The sequence below is a fragment of the Mobula birostris genome, chromosome 12, assembly GCF_030028105.1.
Source record: "Mobula birostris isolate sMobBir1 chromosome 12, sMobBir1.hap1, whole genome shotgun sequence".
Taxonomy (NCBI): Eukaryota; Metazoa; Chordata; class Chondrichthyes; order Myliobatiformes; family Myliobatidae; genus Mobula; species Mobula birostris.
The window spans coordinates 111459349-111487069 of NC_092381.1; the positions used below are offsets into that span (position 1 = coordinate 111459349).

Genomic DNA, 27721 nt, shown 5'->3' on the forward strand with positions numbered 1-27721 from the left:
CCGCTGCTGTTTAGGGCAACAATGAAGGCACTTTATTTCTGTTTCCTTAACAATTTTGTTTTACCAGTTGGGGCTGTTAACTCTGAGCTGAACCTCCAAACCTGGAGGACTGGTGGACCACTCTTACTCTGGCCTCAACCTTTTCATCTGTTTGGCATGGATGAGCCTACCAAGAGCCAAAGCACAAAACCCTGACTCCAGCCAAGATAGCTCTCCGGGTCATTGAGGCACGTAAGCCTTCAAACCACGATAAAGTTGTAGTCCTCTTGGAGGAGTTAGGCATAAAGTCTTCACAAAAACAATTGTAACTTTGTAATGATACAAGTGGAAGACTCTTCTTTGCGCTTAACGTGTGCATTTCTGATTGAATCCATCCTGATTCTGCGGGGGATAAGATTAGTTACTCACACAAGATGCTGGAGGAATTCAGCAGGTCAGGCAACATCTGTGGAAATGAATATACAGTCGATGTTTATTAAACAGCAGATTCGAGGCGAGCAGATGTGAGGGAAAGTTGAGGCCCATCCACCTAAACCGAGAGCCAGGAAAGACCTGTGGTTTGATTGATCTAAGTGCCGGGCCGACCTTGGCTCATCAAAGTCCGGGCTCAGAGCTATTCGAAGCAACAGGGCCCGGCTCCTAGAGTGAAGAACGACCTGATGTTTGCACAATTCAAACGCTGGGCCAGTTTTAAAAGACAGGGAGTCGGATCCAGAGGCGGGGGCTGGCCTGGTTCTGCTACCGCTCCGTGGCATTTATTTGGCTCTGCACTGAACTGAGGCTGAGGCTGAGGCTGAGGCTGAGGCCTGCTCCAGACTTCGTGTCTGCAGACTCACTTTCGTTCTGAATGCACAATGTGTGTCTGTGTTTTTTTTTTCTCTCTGCACATTGGGTGTTTGAACTTTGAACTTTGAGAAACAGTTCGGAATATGTATCTGGTCAGACAGCATCTGTAGAGGCAGATAAAATCAGTGACCTTCCATCAGACACCAAGATTGGTCTCCAGTCCAATGCCACATGTTGATTACTTGCTTGTTTGGAATATAATTGATGTAATTGCAAAATGATACTGATCAAGATGGTGCCCGCATACAATGCTCCCACAGTCAAATGTGTTTCTGGGACTGTTGGAGCCTGTGATTTGCAGTTTGGAGATCTTTTGCACGATCCATCGCTTTACTGTCTCCGGAAGGCGTTGAGCCTCAAGGTGAGGAGGCTGTGGGGGGGGGGGCGCGATGTTCGACTGCGTTTTGCCAATTAAAGCGACAAGGGAGATTGAACCATTGAAGCGAGTGTAGAAGGTGAGTGCCAGCTTTTGTTTGCTGGTGGGATTGCTCTGCTGCCCAAGAGGGGAGACTCTATGTGCCTGGAGAATGATACCGATGTCTTTCTGTGAAATGGATATTGACTTGGACTATGGGCTGTGCACCTTTGTTTTTCAGTCTTATAGTTTTTTAATATTCTGTGTTTTTCGCTTGATCTTTCTTGTTTTTTTGTGTGGGGAAGGTGGTTAATGATTGTGTTACCATTCTTATTTTTTAGGTTTCATGGTTATCTGGAGAAGAAGAATCTCAGAGATGTATACGTTGATAAATGAACCTTTGAGTCCTTCTTTTGACTTGCATATCCATGAAGTAACTTGCACATGCATTTTTTTTTTGGGTGAAGCATCCAGAACAAGTTAACCGAGTCCTTTCAAGTGAGGGTGTTCAGAATAGAATTTCACAAATTGCACCCCTTGGTGAACTAGGAATCTGGCGCCTTAAAGGCTGCTCATTTACTCATGATATGTGTGGTATTCGCAACATGTCGTTTAGTAGCTGAGATTGTACGACACCCGATTTAGACATTTATTAAGCCTTTTCTGAATAGAAGTCTAGGCTTCGTAAATGTGTCAAGTTGTATACTTCTGTTTTTTTTAACACCTGATGCTGTTTAAAATTATTGTGACAGTATTGTGCTTCTGTGAATAGAATTCATGAAAAATATAATTAAACACACACACACACACACACACACACACACACCCCGCTACCCCTGGAGAAACTCAGCAGGTCAGCATCTATGGAGAGAGAAGAATAAAGAGTCAGTATTTCGGGCTGAGCTCTCATGAAGGTCCTCTCTATAAATGCTGCCGGACCTGTTTTGTGTGTGTTGCTTTGGATTTCCAGTACCCTTGTTTATGATTTTCTGTTAACATATATTGTCTTTTGTTATCGCTGTGATTTTTATTCTCCTACCCCAATCTCCTTGTTCTGAACTCTGCCTCCTTCCTTTCCTATCCTAATAAAGGGTCTCAGCCGAAGCGTTGAGCCCTTATTCCTCAACTCCCTCAATAACGAGGCAGCCTACAGGGAAGAAGTCCTCTCTCTGACACAGTGGTGTCAAGAAAACAACCTCTCCCTAAATGTCACAAAAACAAAGGAGCTGGTTGTGGATTACAGAAAGAATGGAGATGGGCTAACCCCTATTGACATCAATGGATCTGGGGTTGAGAGGGTAAACAGCTTTAAGTTCCTCGGCATCAACTTCACCAAGGACCTCACGTGGTCTGTACACACCAGCTGTGTGGTGAAAAAGGCACAACAGCGCCTCTTTCTCCTCAGACTGTTGAAGAAGTTTGGTATGGGCCCCCAATCCTAAGAACTTTCTATAGGGGCACGATTGAGAGCATCCTGACTGGCTGCATCACTGCCTGGTATGGGAACTGTACCTCCCTTAATCACAGGACTCTACAGAGAGTAGTGCGGACAGCCCAGCACATCTGTAGTTGCAAACTTCCCATGATTCAGGACATTGACAAAGACAGGTGTGAAAAAAAGAGCCCGAAGGATCATTGGGGACCCAAGTCAGCCCAACCACAATCTATTCCAGATGCTACCATCTGGGAAATCAGCATAAATCAGCATCTGGGAAACCAGGACCAACAGGCTCCGCGACAGCTTCTCCCACCAGGCCAGACTGATTAACTCACGCTGATTTGAGTGTATTTGTATGTTACATTGACTGTTCTATTTATCATAAATTATTATAAATTACTTTGACTGCACATTACACATATAGACAGAGAAGTAAATTAAAGATTTTCACCCCTCATGTATGTGAAAGATATAAGAAATAAAGTCCATTCAATTCATAGATGCTGCCTGACCTGCTGAGTTCCCCTACCGTGTGTGTTGCTGAAAATTTTGAGCATCTGCAGAAACTCTTGTGTTGTTATTTTGGCCTTTTCCCCCTTCCTTTCCAGTCCTGATGAAGGGTCTCTGTATGAAACTTTGACATTTACTCCCTTCCATAGATGCTGATGACCTGCTGAGTTCCTCCAGCATTTTGTGTGTGTTGTTCTGGATTTCCAGCATCAGCAGGACCTCTTGTGTACATATTAACTGAGGCAGCCCGATACAAGTGTTAATCTGTGGCAAAATGTACTTAAAATTATTTTGGCTTGGGTGGTTGGGTGGTAAACAAGGAAAACTGTTCTCCAAGTAACACGTGCTTTAAATTAGTTCAACGTCAGTGGATTAAAATGCTGTTGGAATTTGCAAGGCTTTGTTTAACTGTCGCTGTGAGTTGGGTGTTATAAGCAATATGTTAATATGTTACTATTGGTTTATATATATATATATATATATATATATATGTGTGTGTGTGTATATATATCTGTGTGTATTTATGTATACGTATAGAGAGAGATCCCACTGCCTCTCCCCTCCCTCTCTCCTTCCTTTTTCTCATTCTTTCCCCCATACCCGCACCACTCTCTCCACCACGCCCGCACCCTGCTCGTCCCCTCGCCCGCACCCCTCTCTCCCCCACGCCCGCACCCTGCTCGTCCCCTCACTCGCGCCCCTCTCTCCCCTATGCCCGCGCCCCTCTCTCCCCTATGCCCGCGCCCTTCTCTCCCCCTCGCCCGTGCCCTTCTCTCTCCCACGCCCGCACCCTGCTCGTCTCCTTGCCTGCGCCCCTCTCTCCCCCTCACCTGCGCCCCTCTTTCCCCCACGCCCGCGCCCCTCTCATCCCTCTCCTCTCCTTCTCCCCTCTCTATCTGTAATGCCATTAGTATTCCTGGCAGCAGTGAGGGTCTTCTATCTCTGGCAGTGTTCAGGGCTTTCTTCATCGTGTCTGTTGCTTCCTCTTGGTTTTCACTCCTGTCAGTCATGCAAGTCCTGGGTGGAGACTCAGGAATACCGTCACACTCAGATGCAGAAGGATTCTCCATTGCTGTTTCCATAACAGTTTTGTTCAACCGGTCAGGATCATTAAAACTGAGCTGAGCCCCCGAACCTGGAGGAGCAGTGAATCACTCTTAGTCTGGCCTCTACCCTTCCATGAGCCCAAGCATAAAGCCCTGGTTCCAGCCAGCATATTCTCTCGGACATTGAGGCACGCAGGCCTCCAAACCCGACAACAAGTTTGTGGTCCTCTTGGAGGTCTCTGATACTGGGCAGCAGTTACATTGGGCCTGAAACGAAAATTGAAGACAAGAGTCAAGAGATTGGAGGGATCTTGTTGTTTTCATTTTATCATCTGTCTGTATTTAAACAGATGCGTAACAGTATCGATGAAACGCATGAAGTCATAAGACAATATGATGGAAGTTGCTGGAAGTATGTTTACTCATAATGTTTAGAATTAAACACCTCAGGCTAAGCCTGAGAATCATGGATATTTTTAAAAGGTTATGGGTAGATTTCAAGGTTAGAATACTTGAATTCCATGGGAGTTGTTCACCAGGTTTGAAGGGAGAGGGTGAACAGCCAGAAGTCTTGGTACACGTTGGTACCATTGACATAGGTAGAAAAAGGGAGGAGGTCCTGAAGAGAGAATTCTGGGAGTTGGGTAGGAAGCTGAAAAGCAGGACCTCCAGGGTAGTAATCTCAGGATTGCTGCCTGTGCCACGTGTTAACGAGTGCAAGAATAGCATGATCAGGCATATTAATGCATGGCTGAGAGACTGGTGTAGGGGGCAGGGCTTCGGGTTCCTGGATCACTGGGGCCTCTTCTGGGGGAGGTCTGATCTGTACAAAAATGACGGGTTACACCTGAACCCAAAGGGGTCCAATATCCTAGCAGGCAGGTTTAATAGAGCTGTTAGGGAGGGTTTAAACTAGTTTTGCAGTGGGATGGGAACTGGACTGATAGGGCTGAGGAAGGGGAAAACAGAAATAAATCAAAGATAGCGTGCAGCAAAGATGATAGAAAGGACAGGCAGGAGATAAGGCATAATCACAGCCAGTGGGATGAATTACAGGGGAATAGAGGCGTGGTGCAGGTAAAACAGAAAGCAACAAATACTGGACTGAAAATGTTATATTTGAATGTACGCAGCATAAGAAATAAAATAGATGATCTTGAAATTCAGCTACAGACTGGCAAATATGATGTTGTGGCCATCTCTGAAACTTGGCTAAAGGATGGCTGCCATTGGGAGTTGAGTGTCCAAGGACATACGGTGTATCGGAAAGATAGGTTTGTAGGCCGAGGGAGTGGTGTGGTCCTGTTTATAAGAAATAATATTAGATCATTAGAAAAGGACAACATAGGATTGGAAGGTGTAGAGTCTCTATGGGTACAGTTAAGAAATGGCAAGGGTAAAAGGACCCTAATGGCAGTTGTATACAGGCCTCCAAACAGCAGCTGGGATGTGGATTACAAATTGCGGCAGGAGATAGAAAAGGCATGTCAGAAGGGCAATGTTATGATAATCATTGGGGGTTTTAACATGAAAGTGGATTGGGAAAACCAGGTCAGTACTGGACCTCAAGAGAGAGAGTTTGTAGAATGTCTAAGGAATGGCTTTTTAGAACAGCTTGTCGTTGAGCCCACTAGAGAATCGGCAGTGCTGGATTGGGTGTTGTGCAATGATCCGGAGGTAATAAGAGAGCTTAAGGTTAAGGAACCCTTAGGGAACAGTGATCACAATATGATTGAATTCACCTTGAAATTTGAGAAGGAAAAACTAAATTCCAATGTGTCATTATTTTAGTGCAATAAAGAAAATTACAATGGCATGAGAGGGGAACTGACCAAGGTTGACTGGAAAGAGACACTAGTAGGAAGGACAGCAGAGCAGCAATGGCTGGAGTTTCTGTGAAAAATGAGGGAGCTGCAAGACAGATAAATTCCAAAGAGCTGCAAGACAGATAAATTCCAAATAAGAAGAATTTTTTGAATGCAAGAAGGACACTACTGTGGCTGACAAGTGAAGTCAGAGCCAAAGTAAAAGCAAAAGAGAGGGCATACAAGGAAGCCAAAGCTGGTGGGAAGATAGAGGATTGGGAAGCTTTTAAAAACTTGCAGAAAGAAACTAAGAAGGCCATTAGGAAGGAAAAGATGAATTATGAAAGGAAGCTGGCGACTAATATCAAAGAAGATACTAAAAGCTTTTTCAGGTATTTAAAGGGTAAAAGAGAGTTGAGGGTAGATATAAGACCAATAGAAAATGACACTGGAGATATTGTAATGAGAGATGCAGAGACAGCAAAGGAACTGAATGCGTATTTTGCATCAGTCTTCACAGTGGAAGACATCTGCAGTGTACTGGACATTCTAGAGCGTCAGGGAAATGAAGTATGTGCAGTGAAAATTACGACTGTGAAGGAGCTCAGGCAGCTTAATGGTCTGATGTCTTAATGGTTTTAATGGTCTTAAATCTCCTGGACCTGATGGAATGCAGCCTTGGGTTCTGAAGGAAGTAGCTGGAGGCATTAACAATGATCTTTCAAGAATCAATAGGTTTTGGCATTGTACTGGATGACTAGAAAATTGCAAATGTTACTTAGCTATTTACGAAGGGTGGGAGGCAACAGAAAGGAAACTATAGACCTGTTAGCCTGACATTAGTGGTTGGGCAGTTGTTGGAATCGATTGTTAGGTTTAGGGTTAGGGATGAGATTATGGAGTACTTGGAGGTACATGACAAGATAGGCCAAAGCCAGCATGGTTTCCTAAAAGGAAAATCCTGCCTGACTAACCTACTGCAATTTTTTGAGGAAATTACAAGCAGGGTAGACAAAGGAGATGCACTTCGGTTTTCAGAAGGCCTTTGACAATGTGCTGCACATGAGGCTGCTTAACAAGATAAGAGCCCATGGAATTACAGGGGAGTTAATACTACGGGTGGAGCATCGGCTGACAGCAGAAAACAAAGAGTGGGAATAACGGGATCCTATTCTGGCTGACTGCCGGTTACCAGTGGAGTTCCACAGGGGTCAGTGTTGGGACCATTGCTTTTTATGATGTATGTCAATGATTTGGACAATGGGATTAATGGATTTGTGGCTAAATTTGCTGATGATACAAAGATAGGTGAAGGAGCAGGTAGTGCTGAGGAAACAGAAAGCCTGCAGAGAGACTTAGATAGTTTAGGAGAATGGCCAAAGGAGTGGCAAATGAAATACAATGTTGGAAAGTGTATGCTCATGCACTTTGGGGGAAGAAATAAACAGGCAGACTATTATTTAGATGGGGAGAGAATTCAAAATGCAGAGATGCAAAGGGACTTGGGAGTCCTTGTGCAGAATACCCTAAAGGTTAACCTCCAGGTTCAGTCAGTGGTGGGGAAGGTGAATGCAATGTTGGCATTCATTTCTAGAGGTATAGAATATAAGAACAGGGATGTGATGTTGAGACTCTAAGGTACTCATGAGACTACACTTGGGGTATTGTGTGCAGTTTTGGGCTCCTTATTTTAGAGACTGACTGTTCAATCTCCTGCCATCTAGTAAGAGACACAGAAACATCTTAGCCAAAACAGTAATATTGATATACAGCTTCTTCCCCAAGGCTGTTGTGCAGCTTGCCAATCCCTCTTGAGTGTTATGGACTATTGAAGACACGGTGAGCATGCCGTAGGCAATGAGGGTTGTAGATTGTCTCCAGGTCCAGAAGTTGATCATTACCGAATGTCTCCCTGGTACTCCCTTCTCCCTTCCCTTCCCTTCCCTTCTCCCTTCCCTTCCCTTCTCCCTTCTCCTCCCTTCTCCCTTCTCCCCCCTTCTCCCTTCTCCCCGCTTCTCCCTTCTCCCCCCTTCTCCCTCCCTCCTAACCCCTCTCCCACCCCCCCCCACTCTCCCTTCCCTCCTCTCAGTCTACAATAGAGACCCATATCAGAATCAGGCTTCTTATCACTCTCATGTCATGAAAAACACCTGCTCTATACTGAGGCTGTGCCCTCTGGTGCTGGACTCCCCAACTATTGGAAACTTTCTCTCTTCCTCCACTCTATTTTTATGCCTTTCAGTATCAGTAAAGCCGTAACCGTGAGTTTATCCAACTGCATATGAGACTGCAACCTGTATTGATTTGCAGTCTCTGCCACTTAAACTATTCACACCATGGAAAGCAATCTAAATTGGGCAGATGGAATTAACTATATATCTTTACCATGTAAGTCAATTACTTATTAACCACATTGACTTTTATTTGCAATTCGGAAAGTATTTGCCACTTTAAAATGACTCTTGTTGATGTTAGCAATAATTGATATTGACACCACTTCAGTTTGTTTCTTGCTGCCTTGTTAAACCTTATTGTGAATTTCTAAGTTGACACTTCTAACTATTGAGGGAAGCTGTTGTTAAATGAAATGGCTTTTTAAAAAACAGTATTAAATTGTGTCATGATGAGGCCACCCTCAGGGTAGAAGAGCAACACCTCATTTTCTGTTTGGGTAGCCTCCAATCTAATGGCATGAATATTAATTTCTCTTTCCGGTTTAAAAAAAAATCCCTCCCCCTCACGTCTTCCTCTGTTTCCCACTCAGGCCTTTTACCTCTTCTCTTCTGCCGATCACCTCCCCTGGGTCCCCTCCTCCTTCCCTTTCTCCTATGGTCCACGCCTCTCTCCTATCGGATTCATTCCTCTCCTGTCCTTTACCTTTCTCACCCACCTGGCTTCACCTATCACCTTCTCTCTGTCATTTTCCCCTCCCCTCACCTTTTTATTCTGGCATCCTCCCCTTTCTTCTCAGTCCTGAAGAAGGGTTTGGGGCCAAAATGTTGATTATCAATTCACTTCCATAGACGCTGCCTGACCTGCTGAGTTCCTCCAGCATTTTGTGTGTGTTGAATTACATTTTTCTTTGATTTTTGCCACCACCCCTGCAAGCAGAAGATGAATTCTATTAGTGGTGGGGCCTATCCTGCTGATGACTGAAGAATTGAATTGACTTTATTACTCACAGCCTTCGCATATATGAGAAGTAAAAATCTTTGTTACATGCCCGTCTAAATGTGCAATGTGCAATTTGTAGTAAATAGCTTGTACAACAGGACAGTCAATATGACATAGAAATACAATTGTATCAGAGTGAATTAAGCAGTCTGATGACCTGGTGGAAGAAGATGTCCCACAGCCTGTTGGTCTTGGCTTTTATGCTGCGGTACCATTTCCCTGATGGTAGCAGATGGAACAGTTTGTGACAAACAAGGGAAAGTCTGGAATGGATGCTGGAAATCTGAGCAACACACACAAAATGCTAGGGGAACTCAGCAGGCCAGGCGGCATCTATGGAAAAGAGTAAACAGGCAACGTTTTGGACCGAAACCCTTTGGCAGGACTGGAGAAAAAAAGCTGAGGAGTAGATTTGAAAGGTGCGGGTGGGGAGAGAGAGAGAAACACCAGACAATAGGTGAAACTTGGAGGGGGGGGGGAATGAAGCAAGGAGCTAGGAAGTTGATTGGTGAAAGAGACAGAAGGCCATGGAAGAAAGGAGAAGGTTGGGGGGGGGTGGGGGGGAAGCACCAGAGGGAGGCAATGGGCGAGCAAGGAGATAACATGAGAGAGGGACAGGGGGATAGGAAATAGAGAAGGGGGGAGGGTGGAGGCATTACTAGAAGTTTGAAAAATCGATGTTCATGCCATCAGGTTGGAGGCTACTCAAACAGAATTTAAGGTGTTTCTTTACAATCTAAATGTGGCCTTTTCCCAGCAGTGGAGGAGGCCATGGATGGACATGGGAATGGAAAGTGGAATTAAAATGGGTGGCCACTGAGAGATCCCATTTCTTCTGGCAGACAGAGCGTAGATGCTCGGCGAAGCGATCTCCCAATCTACGCTGTGTCTCACTGATATACAAGAGGCCACACTGGGAGCACCGAACACAGTATATGACCCCAACAGACTCTCAGTGCGGAGGGACGTCTGCTCTTACTCCATCCTCCCGCCATATTACCAGAGATAGGGTTCCTCTTGTCCTCACCTACCACCCCACCAGCCTCCGCGTTGAGCACATAATTCTCCAAAACTTCCGCCACCTGCAACTGGATCCCACCACCAAACATATCTTCCTCCCCCCCTCACTTTCTGCTTTCCGCAGGGATCGCTCCCTATGCGACTCCTTTGTCCATTTGTCCCTCCCCACTGATCTCCCTCCTGACACTTACCCTTGCGAGCGGAACAGGTGCTTCACCTGCCCCTACACCTCCTCCCTCACTATCATTTAGGGCCCTAAATAGTCCTTCCAGGTGAGCTGACACTTCTGCTGTGAGTCTGTTGGGCTCATATACTGCGTTTGGTGCTCCTGGTGTAGCCTCTTGTATATCGCTGAGACCCAATGTAGATTGGGAGACCACCAAGCATCTACTCTCCGTCCTCCGGAACAAGTGGGATCTCCTACTGGCCACCTATTTTAATGTCGTGATGAGGCCACACTTAGGTTGGAGGAACAAAACCTTATTCCGTTTGGGTAGCCTTCAATCTGATAGCATGAACATCGATTTCTCAAACTTCTACTAATGCTTCCACCACCCCCCCCTCACCATTTCCCATCCCCATGTCCCTCTCTCATGTTATCTCCTTGCCTGCCCATCGCCTCCCACTGGTGCTCCTCCCCCACCCTCCCATTTCATCTTTCTTCCACGGCCTTCTGTCCCTTTCACCAATCAACCTCCTAGCTCTTTGCTTCATCCCTCCCCCCCCTCCAAGTTTCACCTATCATTTCTCTCTCCCCTCCCCCTACCTTTCAAAACTACTGCTCAGCTTTTTTTTCCTCCAGTCCTGTCGAAGGGTTTCAGTCCAAAATGTCGACTGTACTTTTTTCCATAGATGCTGCCTGGCCTGCAGTTCTTCCAGCATTTTCTGTGTGGAACTTCGTGGTTGGGATGACTCGGGTTCCCAGTGATCCTTTGGGCCCTTTTTTACACACCTGTCTCTGTAAATGTCCTGAATAGGGGAAGTTCACATCTACAGATGTACTGGTCTATCCGCACCACTCTCTGCAGAGTCTTGCAATTGAGGGAGGTACGGTTCCTATACCAGGCAGTGATGCAGCCAGTCAGGATGCTCTCAATTGTGTCCCTGTAGAAAGTTCTTAGGATTTGGGGGCCCATACCAAACTTCTTCAACCAGCTGAGGTGAAAGAGGCGCTGCTGTGCTTTTTTCACCACAGAGCCGATATGTACAGACTGTGTGAGATCCTTGGTGATGTGTGTGCCGAGAAACTTAAAAGCTGAGCAACCTCTCAACCCCAGATCCGTTGATGTCAGTAGGGGTTAGCCTATCTCCATTCCTCCTCTAGTCCACAACCAGCTCCTCTGTCTTTGCGACGTTGAGAGAAAGAGGTTGTTTTCTTGACACCGCTGTGTCAGGGTGATGATTTCTTCTCTGTAGGCTGCTTCACTATTACTTGCGATTAGGCCAATCAATGTAGTATCGTCAGCAAATTTAATTAGCAGGTTGAGCTGTGGGTGGCGACACAGTTGTGGGTATACAGATAGGAATAGGAATGCGGGTGGATCAAGGATACACTGGTAAACAGTTGAACTTTCTGGCCAAGACCCTCCACCAGGAGCTGATGAGTTCTGATGAAGGGTCTCATCCTGAGACGTTGACTGTTTATTTCTCTTCTGACCTGCTAAATTTCTGTAGCATTTTGTATATGACACTCTGCATTTCCAGCATCTGCTCAATCTCTAAAAGTCAAAAAGCCTAAGGTGGTGTAATGTCAACTTCCACCCTGCCCTTAAATTCACTCAGTCCATTTCTGACACCTCCTTCCCTTTTCTTGATCTCTCTGCCTGACCTGCTGTGTTCCTCTAGCATTTTGTGTGCGTTGCGGTGTAATGTCGAACTTGTTGTGGTTGGTACTGTTGAGAAGGGGGTTTAGGGAGATGGTGGTGGGTTGTGGAATGGATGGAGTTACTGATGTGAAGAAATTTGGGATGTTGGGGTAGTATTCCAATATGACATTTCACCACAAAGTATTTTAAGTGTTGGTGAGAATTAAGTGATTTGTATTCCTACTGTACCTAACTCCTATATATATTTGTACATGCCAGGTTTTTGTTTCAATTGGGACATGCATCCTGTAATCATTTTCTTGGGCATCATGTAAGATTTCTGGTGCCTACGTAGATGTTGATCCGAGACTCGTTTGCCCAGTTGTGAGTTTGCAGTGCATATCCTGTAGGAATGGGAGTTGTCTTTTGCCAGGGGCACCAGTGATAATAGGAAGGCGGCCAAATAGTAATGTGCATGGTTACCTAGCAAAGTGCATCGTGCCTATGGTATGTGTGGGTAGGCTATTCGATTCTGTGTCTGAGTAAGATCTACTCTTTGCCTGATGCCCACTTGGTGTCCTGTGAGTGAACAGATGGGATGGGATAGGTGGGACAAAGATCTAGGCGCTGAACCAGATCGAAAAGGTCAGGGTGATGGGGCCTGAGGCGAGGCACAGGCCAGTTCAGCTCGCTGCTCCGCAGCATTTACTCAGCTTGGTGCTGAACTAAGGATCCGGGGAAAGACTCACTTTGTGGACTTCGGTTTAGTACGTTATTTGCTTGCATTTAGGGTTTGCACAATTTTTTTTCTCTCTGCACATTTGGTGTTTGATGGTCTTTTTAAAATGGGTTCTTTTGTGTTTCTTTGTTCTGTGGCTGTCTGTGGGAAGACAAATCTCAGGGTTGTATAATGTAGACATACTTTGATAATGTACTTTGAACTTGTATCCTTATTTTTTATATTAAATGTAAAATGTGGTCTTGTTTGATTGACAAAATGACATTGGTTAATTATGCATGTGAACTTGCCTTGAGCACAGGACTTGTTTCAGTTTCGTTGAAGATTTCTCCATACTTAAGCCTATAGCTGAACTGTACAATTGTGGTTTCAGTCCTGGGGTCTCCTATTAGCCTGGTTTAAAGCCTGCCTTTGAATTATGAAATTGCTCTCTGAGTAACTATACAGGGCTGAAATGCTCTGCTACGAATTGATCAAAAAAAGTCATGGTTTTCCAAAAGAACTTGGACAAATCGGGCACTTTACCATTGAAGTGAGGTAACTTTTCTCTCCCACCGCATGAAAATAGGTGTGTAGGAGGCTGAGTCAGTCAGTACGTGTGGGGACTCTGCCTGTCATCGGTTGCAGAAATGAGCAGCTGGTCTGGTTGTGAGAAGTTTAAATTGCAGTCGTAGACAGCTTTTGTAACAATAAAGAGATGTTTGTACGCGTGTTTGCAATGAATGACTGCAGAAAAAAGATTCAGAGATTATTTTATTACACTGGACAACAAATATTTTTGAAAGTATTTCTTCCTCAGAATTTTTTTGTCTATGATAGACTGTTTGAAGCTGAACACAAATACGGCACTGTGGCATAGTGGTTAGCACAACGCTTTACAGTACAGGTGACCCGGGTTCAATTTTTGCCGTCATCTGTAAGGAGTATGTACTTTCTCCCTGTGAGTTTCCTCCGGGTGCTCCAATTTCCTCCCACAGTCCAGAGACATACTGGTTAGCAGGTTGGTTGGTCATTGTAAATTGTCCTGTGGTTAGGGTGAGGACTAAGTTGGAGGATTGCTGCTCGAAGGGCCAGGAAGGTGCATTTTGTGCTGTATCTCAATAAATGTATCTCAATCAATCAATCACTTAGGAATTTGGAGAAACAAGGAATTAATTTTTATTAGATATAATATGTTTACTTACATAACAGTGCTGACACTTTGCAATAGTACAACTAAGCTAAAGATGTTTTGTTGATGATTTTCATTTGTACTCAGCGTCTGAGGCTTCTCGCTTAAGTGTCCAACAATAATCAGCCAGCATTGATGGATTCCAATTGCCCTGATACGTTTCTCCATGACCGCAATGTCCTGGTGAAACCTTTCACCACGCTCATCACTGACAGCGCCAAGATTTGCACCGAACAAGTCTAAATGGGAATGCAGAAAACGAATCTTTAGTGACGTTGCACCTCATGGTTTTGTATGCTTGAAGCATGTTGTCAACCAGCTGCATGTAGTTTGGTGCTCTGTAGTTGCCAAGATCAACACCATCCTTGAATGCCTTCCACGTGATTTTCTCTTGTCCCTCTAGAAGTTTGTTGAATTACCTGTCGTTGATGACCTGTTTGAATTGTGGATCAACAGAAATGCTTCCTTAATCCTGGTATCAGTTATACTGACTTGAATTATGAATTGAAATAACAAATCTAGTACATGATGGGGAAATTTCATGGTGATTTTCATGATCAGCAGTGCCAATTCCATAAGATATATCCAAAAGTATTCAGGAAGCAAAATCTTTGTTGCCCAGTGTTATCGAAGTATATTTGTAGAATACGTCCCTGAGATCGACTTTTCCACAGACAGCCAGGAAACAAAGAAAACGATGGAGGCCATTCAAAGAAAAGTAGCAAACCTCCCTCCCCCCCACATGCAAAAAAAAACCAAATCGCTCAATTGGCAACAAAAAAAAATGAGCAAAGTAATACAGAATATAAAACACAAACTTGAAAAGAGTCTAGGCATATTCAGTTCAGCTCCATATTCATTATCTGCAGGCCGTCCCAATTCAAGATCGCCCAAAACAGCAACAAACAAGAGTGCAACCAGAAACGCATCTAAACATGAACTACAGAGTCCAATCCATAAATCGTATTGATTAAACCCTGCCCAGGAACTTTGGCAGCATCAAGGGAAAGAGAGAGACCATTTGAACATTTGGGAACAGCAAGCGAGAGAGGCGGTCACACACAGACATCATAATCCGGCAGTAGTGAGTGAGAGGCTGGTAGATGGTACTGAACACTTGCTCATCTTCCGCTCTCGCCTCGACGATTTCTTCCTCGGCACTTGAATCGGTGAGATTGGCAGGAAATGGAGTCGATTGTGGGCTCATGTCCTGTCTCCGGGCTTCTTGGCCTCAAGGCCTTCTGCAACCCCGTCAGGGACAGCAAAGCACCAGATTGCTCAGTCGGCCTGATAACACACCACCAAAATGAGAATCACAGGCTCCAACAGCAGAACTACATTTGAAAGAAAAAGTCATGAGGGTAATGTTGCAACTTTATAAAATTCTGCATTGTCACATCTGGTGTATTGCACACAGTTCTGGTTGCTCCATTATAGGAAGGATTTTGAGGCTTTGGGGAGGGTGCAGAAGAGATTTACCAGGATACTGCCTGGTTTAGAGGGCATGTGCTATCATGAGAGGCTGGACAAACTTGGGTTGCTTTCTCTGGAGTGGTGGAGGCTGAGGGGAGATCTGATAGAGGTTTAGAGATTATCAGTGGCATAGATAAAGTAGTAAGACTGTATCTGTTTCCCAGGGTTGAAATGTCTAATACCAGAGGGCATACATTGAAGGTGAGAGGGAATAGATTCAAAGGGGATGTGAGGGGTAAGTTTTTTACTCAGGACAGTGGTGGATGCCTGGAATATGCTGCCTGGTATGGTGGTAGAGGCAAACATATTGGAGGCTTTTAAGATGTGTTTAGATAGGCACATGGATGTGAGGAAGCTAGGGATATGGACATTGTGTTGGTAGGAGGGATTAGTGTTTGGGCTTTTAAAAATTTACTTTTTAGCTGGCTTGGCATAACGTTGTGAGCCGAAGGGCATGTTCCTGTCCTGTGCAGTTCTTTGTTCAAAACATGAAAGAAGTAGTCTTGTGAACTGTCTGGAGGATGTTGTCCTTGGTTGTCGCCATCTTCTTTGGACTGAAGGTCAGGGAGAAAGTAACACTCTCAAGGAGGAGCTGCTTTTGAGGCCGAGGAAACAGGATTTGTACTCTCAGTCGCCACTTTATTAGGTACAGGAGTGAAACCCGGTGTGGTCTTCTCTTGCTGTAGCCCATCCGCTTCAAGGTTTGACATGTGGTGGGTTCAGAGATGCTCTTCTGCACACCACTGTTATGACTGGGGAGGCATGGTTGCATAATTGTTAGCACAAGGCTTTACAGTACGGGCAACTCAAGTTCAATTCCTGCCACTGACTGTAATGAGTCAGTACGTTTTTTCCTGTGACCACGTGGGTTTCCTCTAGGTGCTGGTATCCTCCCACAGTCCAAATACGTACTGGTTGGTGGGTTAATTGGTCATTGAAAATTGTCCTGTGATTAGGCTAGGATTAAATTGGGGAATTGCTGGGTGGCTAGCTTGAAGGGCCGGAAGTGCCTACTCTGTGCTGTATCTAAATAAACAAAGAAATAAATAAATAACATGTGGTTATTTGAGTTACTGTTGTCTTCCTGTCAGTTTGAGCCAATCTGGCCATTCTCCTCTGACCTCTCTCATTAACGAGGCGTTTTCACCCACAGAACTTGCGCTCACTGGATTTTTTTTGTTTCTCGCACCATTCTCTGTAAATGCTAGAGACTGTTGAGCCTTAAAATTCCAGGAGATCAGCAGTTTCTGAGGTACTCAAACCACCCCATCTGGCACGAACAATCATTCTACGATCAAAGTCACTTTGATCACATTTTTCCCCCATTGTGGTCTGAGCAACAACTGAACCTCTTGACCTCGTCTGCATGCTTTTATGCATTGAGTTGCTGCCACGTGATTGCTGATGAGATGTTTGCATTAATGAGCAGGTGTACCTAATAAAGTGGCCACTGAGTGTATTTCTATAGCACCTCTGCTATCCTTTTCTGGAGTTGGGGTACATAAATTTGGAGCAGAACTGATGAAAATCTTGGTGCTTGTTGTATGCTAGAACTCCGTGACACTACACCATCCTTTCTAGTTCCATGTAGATTAATTGAAAAGAGATGGAACACAAAGCACAATTTATAAGTTGCTTGCAAGATGCTTGGATGACAATTTAAGCACCAGGCTGAATTGTGAAGGTCAGTGCAGGCTGAAATGAGAGAGCTGGGTCCAGACCCCAGAGGGTATTGAAGCAACTGAACCTGATGCTTGGGAGAGTCTATGGCAGACGAAATCTCAATGGCTCTTCAACAGCTTTAGATTACCTGGACAATACAAACACTTATGTCAGGATGCTGTTTGTTAACTGTAGCTCGGAGTTTAACAGCGCCATTCCCACAGTCCTGTTTGATAAGCTACAGGAACCTAGCCTCCTTACCTCTCTCTGCAATTGGATCCTCGACTTCCTAACCGGAAGACCACAATCTGTGCAGAATGGTAAAATATCTCTGCCTTGCTGACAATCGACACTGGCACACCTCAAGGGTGTGTGCTTAGTTCACTGCTCTACTCCCTCTACATCCATCACTGTGTGGCTAGGTGTAGCTCAAATACAGTCTATAAATTTGCTAATGATACAACCATTGTTAGTAAATGGAGATGAGAGGGCGTACAGGAGTGAAATATACCAGCTAGTTGGGTGGTCTTGTATCAACAACCTTGCACTCAGTGTCAGTAAGATAAAAGAGCTGATTGTGGACTTCAGAAAAGGAAAGACAAGGATACACAAACCAATCCTCATAAAGGGATCAGAAGTGGAGGGAGTGAGCAGTTTAAAATTCTTGGGTGTCAATATCTCTGAGGATCTAACCTGGTCCCAACATTTCGATGCAATTATAAAGAAGGCAAGACAGTAGCAATATTTCATTAGGAGTTTGAAGAGATTTGGTTTGTCACCTAAAACACTAGAAAACTATAGATGTACCATGGAAAGTGGAGAGCATTCTGACTTGCTGCATCACTGTCTGGTATGGGGAGGGGGGGGGGCGGTGGTTATACCATGGAAAGTGGAGAGCATTCTGACTTGCTGCATCACTGTCTGGTGTGGGGAGGGGGGGTGGTTGTTATACCATGGAAAGTGGAGAGCATTCTGACTTGCTGCATCACTGTCTGGTATGGGGGGGGGTGGTTATACCATGGAAAGCGGAGAGCATTCTGACTTGCTGCATCACTGTCTGGTATGGGGGGGGGTGGTTATACCATGGAAAGCGGAGAGCATTCTGACTTGCTGCATCACTGTCTGGTACGGCGGGGGGGGGAGCGGTGGTTATACCATGGAAAGTGGAGAGCATTCTGACTTGCTGCATCACTGTCTGGTATGGGGGGGGGGCGGTGGGAGGGTTACTGCACAGGAATGAAAGAAGCTACAGAAAGTTGCAAAATTGGTGAGCTCCATCTTGGGTACCAGCCAGACATCTTCAAGGAATGGCACTTCAGAAAAGGCAACATCCATCAATAGGGACCCCCATCACCCAGACATGCCCACCTCTCACTGTTACCGTCAGGGAGGAGGTACAGGAGCCTGAAGACACACACTCAGCGATTCAGGAACAGCTTCTTCCCCTCTGCCATCCAATTTCTGACTGGACATTGAACCCATGAACACCACCTCACCTTTTTTAATATATATTATTTTTGATTTTGTACAATTTAAAATCCAGTTACTATACATACGTATAGATATATATATTTACTGTAATTGATTTATTTATTTTTCTATATTATCATGTTTTGTATTGAACTGCTGCTGCTAAGGTAACAAATTTAACGACACACACTGGTGATAATAAACCTGATTCGGATTCTCATTCGGGCACTTGGCTAGATTGGACAGGTCAGGGTGTGGGGACCCGAGGTGAGGGATAGGATGGTTCAGCTTGCTGCGTCACTCTGCGCTGAACTAGGGTCTGTGGGTGGACTCTCTTTGTGGACTTGAGTTCAGAACGCTATTTGATAGCATTTATTGTTTGCAGGATTTTCTTTATTTACTTATTGAGATACAGTGCAGTATAGACCCTTCCGGCCCTTCGAGCTACACTGCCCAGCCATCTTCAGTTTGATCCTAGCCCAATCAGGGAGCAATTTATAATGACCAATTAACCTACCAACCATGTCTTTGGACTGGGAGGAAAGCAGAGCACCCGGAGGAAACACTGACAGTCATGGGGAAAATGTAGAAATTCCTTATAGGCAGCAGCAGGAATTGAATACGGGTCGCTGGTACTGTAAAGCGTTGTGCCAACCACTATGCTATTGTGCTGCAGGTTACATGAGGCATAAGACGCTTTGCTGTATAGCATCATGAATTTACTTCCTGCCCGTTAGGCCAGTGGTGTTCAGGGTGTCATTCATCATGTCAGTAGATTCCTCTCTGTTTTCACTACCGTCAGTCATGCAAGTCCTGGGTGGAGACTCAGGAATACCGTCCCACTCAGATGTAAAGGGGTCCTTCATTGCTGTCTCCATAGCAATTATGTTTGACCAGTCAGGATTGTTAGTACTGAGTTGAACCTCTGAACCTGGAGGACTAGTGGATCACTCTTAGTCTGGCCTTTACCCTTTTGGGCTAAAGAGTCAAAGCATAAAGCCCTGACACCAGCCAACATAGCTCTCCGGGTCATTGAGGCACGCAAGCTTCCAAGACCTACGACAAGTTTGTGGTTTTCTTGGAGGACATCATTGAACTCAAGTGTAATTGTATTAGTAGCTGTGTTATTATGCAGAAGTCTATCAAGTCCCTCTCTTCAACCTATCAACATGATTGCCTTCTTTCTTGGTCCTGGGCAGGAGTGCAATAATTATAAATTCTCCCTGTCTCTCCCGCCCCCACCCCCACCCCCGAGTTGGGGGAACAAGAATAAGTAATGTTGCAGACTAACATAGAAACAGCAAGCTGTTGGTCTCCCCTCTCATCTATTGCAGGAGCGATATCTCTCTGTCCCTGGATAGTGAGAGAGGGAGCCTATCTGTGATGTCAAAGTGTTGGGATGGACAGATCGTGGTCTCTTTGGGGTTTACTATTGCTTGCCCGATGGGTGGTGGGGGTCTGATGCTTCCTGCTGGAACAAGTGGGGGAAGGGGGAGGGTTGATGCTTTTGCTGCTTGTGTGTGGAAGGGGGGCTTTTGGGTTCTAATATTTTTCTGTCATTTATTCTTTGGTGTTTTCTTCTGTTTCATGGAGGCCTGTGAAGAGTAAGAGTTTTAGGTTGTATACTGTATACATTCTCTGATATTAAACGTTTGAGAAACTTGGATTGTTTTATCTGGAATGTCAGAGACTGAGGGTGCCCTGATTAAAATGTATACATTGATGAGGTGCCTGGATGGGGTAGATAGTCAGAGCCCTTTTCATGTGTTGTATATGTCAAATACCAGAGGGGAGAAAGATCAAGGTGAGAGAGGGAAAGTTGAAGGAGATTGAAATGGCAACTGTTGTTGGTTTGTTACTTGCGTTCTGTGTTGTTCTGCTGAGTATTGTGGGCATTCTTTGTTGGCACTGGAGTGTGTGTGTGTGTGTGTGTGTGTGTAATGCATTTTGGGGTTCATGTTGCTTGTGTTCCTGGATTCTAGTTACTCTTTGCTGTTTTTGAGCTGTTTGATCAATGCAGACTGGGGTGCTTTGGCGAACAATGGCTTAGTGATCTTCAGTGGACTAACGACACGATGTTAAACTGAACTAAACTGAATACTACTGCCCTTCTAATTTGATGTTCTGTGTGTTTTCCCCTTGCTTTTTGCCCTTTGCACAATTTGTTCTTTTTCGCATTTTGGGTGTTTGATGTTTTCTTGAGTGGATTCCATGGTGTTTCTTTGTTGTGTGGTTGCCTGCAGAGGATGAATCTCAGGGTGGTATTTTGTACACATCCTTTGATTATAAATGTACTTTGTATCTTTTAATACTTGTGGTCTTCCCCCAGTACAAAGGACTGGCAAGGCCCCACTTGGAATATTGTAAACAGGTTTGAGTCCCTTATCTAAGAAAGGATGTGCTGACATTGAAGAGTTCAAAGGAGGTTAATGAAAATGATTCCAGGATTGAAAGGCTTATCGTATGATGAGTGTTTAATGGCTCAGGGCCTCTACTCACTGGAATTCAGAAGAATGAAGGGATATGGGGAGGTCAGGAGACTGAGGCTGAGAGGGAAATAGATGAGCCATGTTGAAATGGCGAAGCGGCCTCAATGGGCCAAATGGGCTAACTGTGCTTCTGTGTCTTATGGCCTTATTAGTTGTTGATGCAAACAATGCATCTCGTTGTGTGTCTACTTGAAGGAAATAGTTTTGTGGACTATCTGAAAGATGTCGCCTGAAGTAGCATCATTCACTGGTGCCACCTTGTCCAGACAGACAGGAGATAAAGGAATGTACAGGGTTCATTCCATTGCTGTACAGTTCTATGCTCCATTGTTCATATTTCATCTTTCAGGTCTTCAGCTTAAAACATTAGCTCCTTTTCTCTTTCCATATATACTTGCTGATCGTTTCCAGCATTTTCTGGTTTTATTCAGATTTCGAGCATTTTGTTGTTTTTTTCCCCTCAGTTCTTGGACAATCTGCTTGCTACTGTCATATTTATTTATTTATCGGGATACAGCGCAGAATCGGCCCTGTGAGTACGCTGCCCAGCAGTTCCCCTATTTAATCCTAGCCTAATCACGGGATGATTTACAATAACCAGTTCACCCTCTAAATGGTGCACCTTTGGACTGTGGGAGGAAACCGGAGCACCTGGAGGAAGCCCACATGGTCACAGGGAGAACGTACAAATACCTTGCAGGCAGCGGTGGGAATTAACCCCTATTTGCCCGTACTGTAAAGCTTTGGGCAAACCACTATGTTACTCTGATCCACGGAGCTCAATTTTTTGTCCAGTTTGTAGTGGAGCTCAGAGTTCTAGGCGTACACTGTATGTAGATCTCGATCTCAAACTCTGAAGGAATCTGTAAATATCTATTATTTTGCAGAATGACTTTGTCTGTGTGCTTCCTGGCAACCATTAATCTTTCTCCATTTCCTGTCAGTGCCAGACACAAGGGAGACTGAGGAAAATGGATGCTCAATAAAGTGTCAGGTCAGAACAAGCCCTGCCTCCGGATTGATGTGAGTATTTGAGATTTTTCCTATTTGAGGTGACTGCCACCCTTCCGCAACCTTTCACGTCACTAGTCCAGAATTGTATGAACTTCTGTTCACCTACCTACAGGACAAATGTTATTAATTTTGAAAGAGTGAAATTGAAAGAAAGCTTTTGGCTCATTGACCTTCATAGATTAAAGTATCGGGTACAGAATGTGGGAAGTTATGTTGAGGTTGATGAGGTGTAATTTGGAGTACTGTGTGTGGTTTTAGTCATCTACCTACAGGAAAGATGTAAATAAGGTTGAAAGAGTACAGAGAAAATTTACAAGGATGTTGCCGGGTCTTGAGGACCTGAGTTATATGGAAAGATTGAATAGGTCGAAAGAATCAGAATGAGATTTAATACAACCGCCATATGTCATGAAATTTGTTAATTTGTTAACTTTACAGCAGCAGTACTATGAAATACATGATGAATAAATAGAGAAAAAATTAATTACAGTAAAAATATATATATATATGCCCTGGAGAGTGAAGACTTTTCCAGGTGCAGATCTATGGTCTCGCAAGACTAACGGATGCCTAAATGTGTCTATTAAATAGTTAAGTTGAAAATAGTAGTGCAAGAAAAAACAAATTAAAAAAAAGTAGTGAGGTAGTGTTCATGGGTTCAATGTCCATTCACAAATCAGACTTTATTCCTTGGAACATAGCAGATTGAGAAGAGATTTGATAGAGGTATGCAAAATTATGAGGGGTGTGGATAAGGTAAATGCTTTTTCCACTGAGGTTGTATGTGACTAGAACTAGAGGTCATGGGTTAAGTGTGAAAGGTGAAAAGTTTTTAAGTTGAACATGAAGAGGAACTTCTTCACTCAGAGAGTGTGGAACGAGGTGTCAGTTGAAGTGATGGATGTGGGTTTGGTTCAAAGTACATTTATTATCGTATGCAGTATACAACCCGGAGATTCATCTTCCCGCAGACAGCCACGAAACAAAGAAACACCATTGAACCAGTTCAAAGAAAAACATCAATACCCATTGCGCTAAAAAAAACAAATTGCACAAACGGCAAAAACAAGCAAAGAACACAGAATATAAAATATTAAACCACAGAGTTATTGAAACAGTCCAGGAGTCTCTCCTGTGATAACCATTTCCTGGTAAGGGTCTTTTTTACCAGCCACCAGCAGTATATTCATCAAATATTTATCTCTTTTCAACCATTCTTGAGGTATATACCCAAAATATATGGTCTTACTTTCTAAGGGTATTTCACATTTAAAGATGTCTTGCAGGGCATTGTATGTCCCAATCCAATAGTCTTTGATAACGGGGCATTCCCAGAAAATATGATAATGGTTTGCATTCTTATTTCCACAATTTCTCCAGCAAACAGGGAGGTTACTGTCATAATGGGATTTCTGAGAGGGTGTAATAAAATATCTTATCAAGTTTTTCCATCTAAACTCCCTCCATTTCTGTGAACTGGTACACTTCCATTGATACCTCCATATTATTGTCCAGTCTTCCTCAGATATAATTATCCCTCCTTCCTTCTCCCATTTTGCTTTAATGCATGAAGTCGAATGTGTTTTTAGATTTGACAAACCCTTATACACGCTTGAAATTATTCTACTACCGTTGTCTGAATTATATGTCACAAGTCAATGAATATGTTGTAAAAAAAATCACTCCCTGCTTTGTATATAGTTTTCTTCTTTCTTTCCTCTCCTTTCTATCAGTGTATACCTCAGATAAATATTATGTGGAGATTTGTGACAAATATATATGGTATATATGTACAGTATCTGAAATACATCTTATGGAAAGTTTTGTTTGATGATGAACTTCAATAAAAAATAAATTACAAAAAAAAGGAACAGTCCAGAAGTGTTCAGTTCAGTTCAGTTTAGCGCTGTGTTGTTTGTTGGCTGCAGGTCACAGGGACAGTTGGCCCTGATGAAAATAGCAATAAAAAAGGAGTAACCAAGAACCAGAAACACATATAACATGAACAGCAGTGTACAATCCACAAACTATGTCGATTAAACTTGCTCAAAACCCAAGACTCCAGCACCATCCTCCAACGAGAGAGAGAGAGACACGCACACACACACACGGGTCCAAATTTCAACATTTAAGAGAAGTTTGATAATAAGTACATGCATGGGGAGGGGTATGGGGAGCTCTGGTCTGGGTGCAGGTTGATGTGGGTTGGCAGAATAATAGTTTGGCACAGACGAGATGGATTAAAGGATCTGTTTCTGTGCTTTAGTGCTAGACTGTAGATCACTGATGGATAAATCCTTGCAGCAGATTCAATCCAAAACAGATTTTGTTTTAGACCATAAGACCATTCAATGTTAGAGCAGAATTAGGCCTTTTGGCCCATCAAGTCTGCTCCGCCATTCCATCATGGCTGTTCTATTTTTCCTCTTAGCCCCAATCTCCTGCCTTCTTCCTGTATCCCTTCATGCTCTGACCAAACAAGAATCTATCAATCTCTTCCTTAAATACAGATCAAGACTTGGCCTCCACAGCTGCCTGTGGCAACGAATTCCACAGATTCACCACTCTCTGGCTAAAGAAATTCCTCCTCATCTCCATAATAAAACGACGCCCCTCTATTCCGAGGCTGCGTCTTCTGGTCCTAGACGCTCCCACAATAGGAAGCATCCTCTCCACATCCACTCTATTGAGGCCTTCCATCATTTGAAAGGTTTCAATGAGGTCACCCCTCATTCTTCTGAATTCCAGTGAGTACAGGCCTAGAGTCATCAAATGCTATTCATATGACAAGCTGTTCAATCCTGGAATAATTTTCGTGAACAACAGGAATTCTGCAGATGCTGGAAATTCAAGCAACACACATCAAAGTTGCTGGTGAACGCAGCAGGCCAGGCAGCATCTCTAGGAAGAGGTGCAGTCGACGTTTCAGGCCGAGACCCTTCGTCAGGACTAACTGAAGGAAGAGTGAGTAAGGGATTTGAAAGTTGGAGGGGGAGGGGGAGATCCAAAATGATAGGAGAAGACAGGAGGGGGAGGGATGGAGCCAAGAGCTGGACAGGTGATTGGCAAAAGGGGATACGAGAGAATCATGGGACAGGAGGTCCGGGAAAAAAGACAAGGGGGGGGTAACCAGAGGATGGGCAAGGGGTATATTCAGAGGGACAGAGGGAGAAAAAGGAGAGTGAGAGAAAGAATGTGTGTATAAAAGTAAGTAACAGATGGGGTACGAGGGGGAGGTGGGGCATTAGCGGAAGTTAGAGAAGTCGATGTTCATGCCATCAGGTTGGAGGCTACCCAGACGGAATATAAGGTGTTGTTCCTCCAACCTGAGTGTGGCTTCATCTTTACAGTAGAGGAGGCCGTGGATAGACATGTCAGAATGGGAATGGGATGTGGAATTAAAATGTGTGGCCACTGGGAGATCCTGCTTTCTCTGGCGGACAGAGCGTAGGTGTTCAGCAAAGCGGTCTCCCAGTCTGCGTCGGGTCTCGCCAATATATAAAGGGCCACATCGGGAGCACCGGACACAGTATATCACCCCAGTCGACTCACAGGTGAAGTGTTGCCTCACCTGGAAGGACTGTTTGGGGCCCTGAATGGTGGTAAGGGAGGGAGTGTAAGGGCACGTGTAGCACTTGTTCCGCTTACACGGATAAGTGCCAGGAGGGAGATCAGTGGGGAGGGATGAGGGGGACGAATGGACAAGGGAGTTGTGTAGGGAGTAATCCCTGCGGAATGCAGAGAGAGGGGGGGAGGGAAAGATGTGCTTAGTGGTGGGATCCCGTTGGAGGTGGCGGAAGTTACGGAGAATAATATGTTGGACCTGGAGGCTGGTGGGGTGGTAGGTGAGGACCAGGGGAACCCTATTCCTAGTGGGGTGGCGGGAGGATGGAGTGAGAGCAGATGTACGTGAAATGGGGGAGATGCGTTTAAGGGCAGAGTTGATAGTGGAGGAAGGGAAGCCCCTTTCTTTAAAAAAGGAAGACATCTCCCTCGTCCTAGAATGAAAAGCCTCATCCTGAAAGCAGATGCGGTGGAGACGGAGGAATTGCGAGAAGGGGATGGCGTTTTTGCAAGAGACAGGGTGAGAAGAGGAATAGTCCAGATAGATGTGAGAGTCAGTAGGCTTATAGTAGACATCAGTGGATAAGCTGTCTCCAGAGACAGAGACAGAAAGATCTAGAAAGGGGAGGGAGGTGTCGGAAATAATTTTCGTGAACCTCCTTTGAACCCTCTCCTGTTTCAGAGTGTCCTTTCTTGGATAAGGAGCCCAAAACTGCTCTCAATACTCCAAGTGAGGCCTCACCAGTGCTTTATAAAGCCTCAACATTACATCCTTGCTATTTCCCTTTGTCGTGTTGTTAAATGAATGCTGAATCCTGCCCCAGTGCATACTAACTGGGGGATTTGTCCTTTTTTTTAAAAAGGATGAGCAATTTTGAGGAGACCACACAAAGCTCCAGTTTGGAATCTTAGAGTTCCTGTTTTGAAGCTCATTTGCTTCAGCATTTTAGCAGTGTCCAAGTGTGGGTGGCTGAAAGGAACTGTATGTAAACTGAGCAAAGCAGCCAACACTAGTCCCTCTGTGTGAAGTTTCTGTGTCATGTGGGCTGTGTGCAGAGTATTGATCTTTCTACTGGAGCCCTGCCAGAACTGGCTGAACAATTGCATTGTACACCTGCTGCAAATATTTGGCTATTGGGAGCGTTGAAATTTCACAGCGTTGAAACCTGTCCTACAAAGTAAATAGTGAACTTGTATGAGCTGTTGTTTGTGGAATGAGGAATTAATATAATGCCCTGATGAAGTCTGAATCAGTATCAGTTTTAATATCACCGGCGTAAGTTGTGAAATTTGTTGTTTTCACGGCAGCAGTACAATGTAATACTTAATAATAGAGAAAAATCTGTGAATTACAGTGTGTGTGTGTGTGTGTGTGTGTGTGTGTGTGTGTGTGTGTGTGTATATATTTAAATAAGTAATGCAAAAAATGAAATAAGCAGTGAGTTAGTGTTCGTGGGTTCAATGTCCATTGAGAAATCAGGTGACAGAGGGAAAAGAAGCTGTTCCTACGGGCTTCTCTACCTCCTTCCTGATGGCAACAATGAGAAGAGGGCATGTCCTGGGTGATGGTGGTCCTTAATGATGGACACCATCTTTTTTTTAGACATCGTTCCTTGAAGATGTCCTGGATACTACGGAGGTTAGTGCCCGAGACGGAGATGACCTTCTGCGACTTACTGCAATCCTGTGCAGAAGCCCCCACCCCACACCCCATACCAGGCAATGATACAGCCAGTTAGAATGCTGTCCGTGGTACATCTGAAGAAATTTGAGAGAGCTTTTGGTTACACACCAAACTTCTCAAACTATCTGGATTATTATCTGGTATAGTGCACTTGCTGATTGTGTTTGGATCTAAACCTTTACTCTTGAGTAACTAGTTGAGAGCTTGAGAGTACATGACTGTGTGTCCTAATGTTACTCTTATCAAATAAAATGGCTTCTACGTTGTTGCATGAGTTTGTTGGTGAATCTCAGTGATTTCAGGCTGGTGGCTAACGAAAGAAGGAAAGCAACTAACAACTTTGTTAATCACTAATTTTCTGGCAAGCAATAGTCTGTATCTTCCCTTTGGACTTGGAGGCAAGCGATAGTACGGGGGGGGGAAGGGGCGCAAGTGTCACCATGCTTCCGATGCCAA

The 27721-nt window shown here is 44.4% G+C and overlaps 1 protein-coding gene across 8 annotated transcripts in view; it reads left to right on the forward strand.

The window, feature by feature from the left end:
• sipa1l3 (signal-induced proliferation-associated 1 like 3) overlaps positions 1–27721 on the forward strand; it is a 406609-nt gene that overhangs the window by 35667 nt on the left and 343221 nt on the right. For 6 of the 8 annotated variants that reach the window (XM_072274491.1, XM_072274490.1, XM_072274489.1 and 3 more), the window contains exon 2: positions 21948–22026. The exons of the other annotated variants lie outside the window; for them this stretch is intronic. The gene's annotated coding sequence lies outside the window, so the exon portion shown is untranslated. The remainder of the gene's footprint in view (positions 1–21947; positions 22027–27721) is intronic. 8 annotated transcript variants of the gene reach the window in all.